This window comes from Oncorhynchus masou, chromosome 20 (genome assembly GCF_036934945.1).
Source record: "Oncorhynchus masou masou isolate Uvic2021 chromosome 20, UVic_Omas_1.1, whole genome shotgun sequence".
In the NCBI taxonomy this organism is placed as follows: domain Eukaryota; kingdom Metazoa; phylum Chordata; class Actinopteri; order Salmoniformes; family Salmonidae; genus Oncorhynchus; species Oncorhynchus masou.
The window spans coordinates 912,648-918,260 of record NC_088231.1 but is presented as its reverse complement, the minus strand read 5'-3'; the positions used below and the strand labels follow the sequence as shown (position 1 = coordinate 918,260).

The 5,613-nt window shown below is 44.0% G+C and overlaps 1 pseudogene; it reads left to right on the top strand.

Annotated features, from left to right (window-relative positions):
- Positions 1-425: 425 nt before the first annotated feature.
- Positions 426-3,115, top strand: LOC135506443 (NXPE family member 3-like; annotated as a pseudogene).
- Positions 3,116-5,613: the final 2,498 nt, after the last annotated feature.

Here is a 5,613-nt window from a genome sequence, read left to right as displayed (position 1 = left end):
CCCTGTGGAACTCTTCAAACCTTGTAGAGTCCATGTCCCAACAAATTGAGGCTGTTCTGAGGTCTGTTCCTAATTTTTGGTATACTCAGTGTATACCAAAAATCATCAAAGTTTTGATGTCTTCACTATTATTCCACAATGTAGAAAATAGTAAAAATAAAGAACAATCCTGGAATGAGTAGGTGTGTCCGAACTTTTGACTGGTAGTGTGTGTTTGTGTGTGTGTGTGTGTATGTGTGTGTGTGTATATATTACTATCCAACTTTAGCAGCCCAATTGTAACTGAACAGGAATTGAACCCAAGGTACTCTGTGCTCCACAAGACTGTTAGCATATTTTCTAGTTCTGCTCTACTTCTGCACATTGCCGAATTGTTAACAGCTTTTTTTGTGTCAACATCAGGGGAATTGACAGAGGACAGCACCATGTGGCGGAGCCTGTCCAAATATATCTGTGTCTTCTTCCTGCTGGCCCTGTCAGGCATATTTTTCCTGTTAAACAACATCAACGTTCTGGAGGTAAGGGAAGCCATCTGCACTCATAACAAGTCCAACCTCCTTTATTGCTCCCGAGTGGAGCAGCAGTCTAAGGCACAGCATCTCAGTGCAAGAGGCATGACTACATTCCCTGGTTTGAATCCAGGCTGTATCACATCCGGCTGTGATTGGGAGTCCCATAGGGCGGCGCACAATAGGACCAGCGTCGTCCGGGTAGGCCGTCATTGTAAATAAGAATTTGTTATTAACTGACTTGCCTAGTTAAATAAAAATACAAAATTATAATAATATTCTTCTCACATTGCTTCCATCACCATCTACCTCCTTTACCTCTCGCCGAGCCGTGCTGTTTACGCCCAGTTTTCATTCAAATTAATGGGAGCGTTGCACGCTCTGCAAAAGTTGCACTTTATGCAGCATGCCTGTTAGTGACCTTTACGTTTCTCCTTAGCAGAATATGAACTGCCAAACAGTGTCAACATTATACCAGCTCCAGAGCAGCATCCACACAGCTTTCTTTTCCAAGGCCCCTTTTCCTCTGGACCGCAACCATAACTACTGTGGCCTCCTGGGCCAGGAGCCCTCAGCCGAGGAGGCTCTGGAAGAGCGTTACCTCCTGGAGTCTATCGCCTGGCCAGAGCCTATGCACCATTCTGAGAGTGTGTCCCTGGACCACACCAGTGATCCTGCACACAGCTTTTTTGTGATCCTGCCAGCAAGGGGCAGGAGTGAGTGGTATGTGGGAGACCAGCTGGAGGCTTTTGTCCAGATGTACGATTTTCAGGGGCATCCCAAGAGCCATGGTGGAGACTTCTTGCTGGCCCGACTGCACTCCTCTAAATTGGAGGCAGGCGTAGCAGGACAGGTGCTGGACCACAGGAATGGGACCTACTCTGCCATGTTCCCATTACTATGGCAAGGTTCTGCACAGGTGGAGATGACACTGGTCCATCCAAGTGAGGCAGTACATGTTCTACGACGGTTACGAGAGGAACGGCCCGACCGGGTTTTCTTTAAGAGTCTCTTCCGCTCTGGAAAACTGTCCCAGACAACTGTATGTAACTTGTGTCTGCCAACAAGCCAGAAGCCGCTGTGCAATTACACAGACGCCCACACGGAGGAGCCCTGGTACTGCTACAAGCCCAAACTGCTGAGTTGTGACACACGGATCAACCATGCAAAGGGAGGCTATGTGAAAGGTCTGCTCACCAACAAAGAGGCATTGCTCTTTCAGAGGTTAGTAAGGTGTACCGTACGTGAGTGAATGAGTGTAAAAGTGTGTCTCATTTAATCACAGACTTTGTTTCCGATGTATCAGATTGCTTGTTGCAGTGTTTATTTAAAATTAACTGCTGTGTATTTATTTATTTTTTTCTCAGTGGTGTAAACATCAAAGTTCACATTCATCCTTCAGGGTCTGACAGTGTCACTGTGCTGCCTGAGAAAAAAGGTAGGCGAGCAAGGAGATGCTACAGTAAAACTGTGTGTTTATTGGTTTTGTACTTCCTTGCCAGCCTACCTGCTATCCAGCTAGCTGCTATTAACTGCCACGTGGCTGTATACTTCAACCCTGGAGAGGTTCTGCGTGTGCAGGATAGTATTCCATCCCACTACTGCATCTACAGTAATGTAAGGCAGGGAAGCGCCAGCACCTTTGTTTCCATTGTGTTGTGTACTTGCAAAGTGATGATGCTAGCTGGTGCATCATGCTTGTGTTCCTCTTTCAGACAAAGCAGACATGGAGAGAAGCAGCATGAAGATGGAACCTACCAGAATCACTCCTTCCGGGTATTACTTCCAAGGGTCATGGCGAGCGCTGACTGGTGATGTAATACGGCAGTTTAACGACTCGTCTGCCATTACTCAGTGTCTGAAGGGCAAGGTGGTGTACATGTACGGAGACTCTACTGCCAGACAGTGGTTTGAGTACCTCAACGACTTATTACCAGGTGAGTGCTGTCTGCAAGTAATGTGACGTCTCTCACTCTCTGCTGCCTCAAGTGCTTTCTAACTCTCTCTTCTGTCTTTCCAACTCCCAACCCTCCACTGTTGTCACAGAGCTGAAGCAGTTTAACCTTCACAGTCATAAGAATGTGGGGCCCAACATGGCGGTGGACAGCACCCATAATATCCTTCTGAGGTACCGTTGTCACGGTCCTCCAATCCGCTTCACCAATGTCATTGCCAGTGAGATGCGCTATGTAGCTAACGAACTGGATGGCCTGACTGGTGGGTCGAACACTGTGGTGTTTATTAGCATATGGTCCCATTTCAGCACGTTCCCTGTGCAAGTCTACATTCGCCGACTACGCCACATTCGGCGGGCGATGGTGCGGCTTCTGGACCGGGCTCCGGGGACCATGGTGGTGTTGCGTTCAGCCAACCTCCAGGCCCTGGACCCAGAGGTGAGCCTGTACAATAGTGACTGGTACTCATTGCAGCTGGACGGGGTGCTCAGGGCCATGTTCAGGGGTCTGGATATCTTGCTGATAGATGCCTGGGAGATGACCCTTGGCCACCACCTTCCCCATGCCCTCCACCCTCCCCCCATCATCATAAAGAACATGATAGATATTATCCTCTCTCGTATCTGCCCATGAAGAGCTAACAGATTCTGAGTTGGATTCTGTATTGCTTAAATATCACAGAAGATCCACGTAAGAATGTTGCGTTCATTTCCGATTGATCTCACATATGCAGTGTTTATTGTGAATGCAGTCTCCGCAACCGCGGGAACTTTGCCGTTAATTGTCAGTCGTGCTATAAAGCAGATCTTCAGCGCTACGGATTGAATAGAGCCCTGAGTGAAATGATATGTCAGATTTCTCCATTAGTCAACAAATACATATTAAAAAATGCCTGGCAATTCAAATTTGACCTACCGAACATTCTGTTGATTTATCTGTTTCCATGTCAGGCTGAATGACCTGTTATGAATGTTACTCTCTCAAAATGTGGCTTGGAATGTAAAAAATGACCTGCACATTTGTCTGTGAAGATTTGCCTTATTCTCAACTCCAGAGCATTTAACCAAACTGAAATGATCAAACATATAACTAAGAGGGAAATCACACACAACGAATAGGTGCGTAGCCTGAAACTGAGAAACAATAGAACACAAACTTCCAGACACATAAACACAAAAGTGTACATGTGCGCACACACAGACACAAACACACGCAATAATAATAATAATGTAATGGGAATTTTAATGTTTGTGCTTTTCTTAAAACAAATTTTGGTCTTCTATTCATGTGCTGTTCTAATAACCAATTTCTGTGTTCATGCAAGTCACTGACTGTACAAATTCTCACTATCAGTAGCTGCAATTTGGCAGTACGCCCAGACCATGGTTTGAGAACGAACAAAAGATATCTCAGTTTCAAGGTCTCAGCTTAGAGAGAAAGAAGCCTCTTGAGGTATTGGTCGTCACATGAAAGAAACAAAACGGTAATAATTAATTGTGCTAAAACATGCAAATATAATTTGTCTGTGTACAGTCGTATATACGACAACTGCTGGGTTTGCCCAGGCAGAGCTCCTGATTGACATGTGTACTATGGTGCATTGAGTTGGTTGGAACCTCTCCAGCACACTGACAATAAACAATGATTAATTTAAGATTGACTGAGTGTCCTTGTGTAAGAATTTCCATGACAATAATAACAACAATTTTAAACTAATAATATTCATCATCAGTGTTTAAATTAATTTAGCACTAGTATATAAATAATAAAGAGAGAACAAAAAAGCAAACAAATGGTTTATTTGTTTTGTTGAGTAACCTCTCTCCCCGCAGACACCCCTCTGATTCACTTTGCCCTCCCTCCTTCCCTCCCCCTGACATTCAAGTATATCCCAATACTCAAGTCTTTCTTTCCTCATGTTATTTCCTTCTTCACCACTGTTAGATGTGAGCACAGAAAAGAGATCCACCAGTGCATTTCACCTGTCGAGGCCTGTCAGATCAGCTGTTGTGAAGGAAAGGAGACAAAGAAAGGAAACCAATTAAGTGTATTGGAACAAAGCCATCCAGTGGTTTCACAGCGTTTGAGACTAGAGAGAGACCAACCTGTGTGGTGACTTTTGCAGGTGTGTCTGTGTCACTGGTGCACCGTTGGTCTAATAGAACACCACAGACAGACATCATTCTGCTGACATCTGCCTTTTTTAGGTTGCATGATTGTGTCTGTATGGTCACTGTGGATGTGTGGCTCTATGTGTCTATGTGTGTGTGATGAATTGTGGTGTGTATGTCAGAAACCAAGGTTCTTTATGATCCCAAGAACCACAAACACTGCTCTACAGGACTGACACCAGCAACACACCACCTAGGATTGGAACATACATTTTAGGACTTGATATATTCCTCGTTTTCACACCCCTTGATCTTTTCCACGTTTTGTTGTGGTACAGTCAATTTAAAATTGATTACAATACCCTATAATGCCAAAGTGGATTCATGTTTTTCAAAATGTCTTGGGTCAGTAAGTATTCAAGCCCTTTGTTATGGCAAGCCTAAATAAGTTCAGGAATAAAAATGTGCTTAACATGTTAAGATAATATGTTGTGTGGACTCACTGTGTACAATAATAGTGTTTAACATGTTTTTTAATAACTAACTCATCTCTGTACCCGACACATACCATTATCTGTAAGGTACCTCAGTTAAGCAGTGAATTTCAAACACATATTCAACCACAAAGACCAGGGAGGTTTTCCAACGCCTCGCAAAGAGCACCTATTGGTAGGCTGGTAATAAAAAAATAGCAGACATTGCTTTGGCTACACTGGGAGACAAATTCACCTTTCAGCAGGACAAATATACACTGGAGATGCTTGCCAACACGACATTGAATGTTCCTGTGGCCCATTTACAGTTTTGACTTAAATCATCTTGAAAATCTATGGCAAGACTTGAAAATGGCTGTCTAGCAATCATCAACAACCAAGTTGACAGAGCTTGAATAACTTTTTAAAGAATAATGTGCAAATATTGTACAATCCAGGTTTGCAAAGCTCTTAGAGATTTACCCAGAAAGAATCACAGCTGCAACTGCTGCCAAAGGTGGTTCTAACATGTATGGACTCAGTGGGTTGAATACTTATCACATCA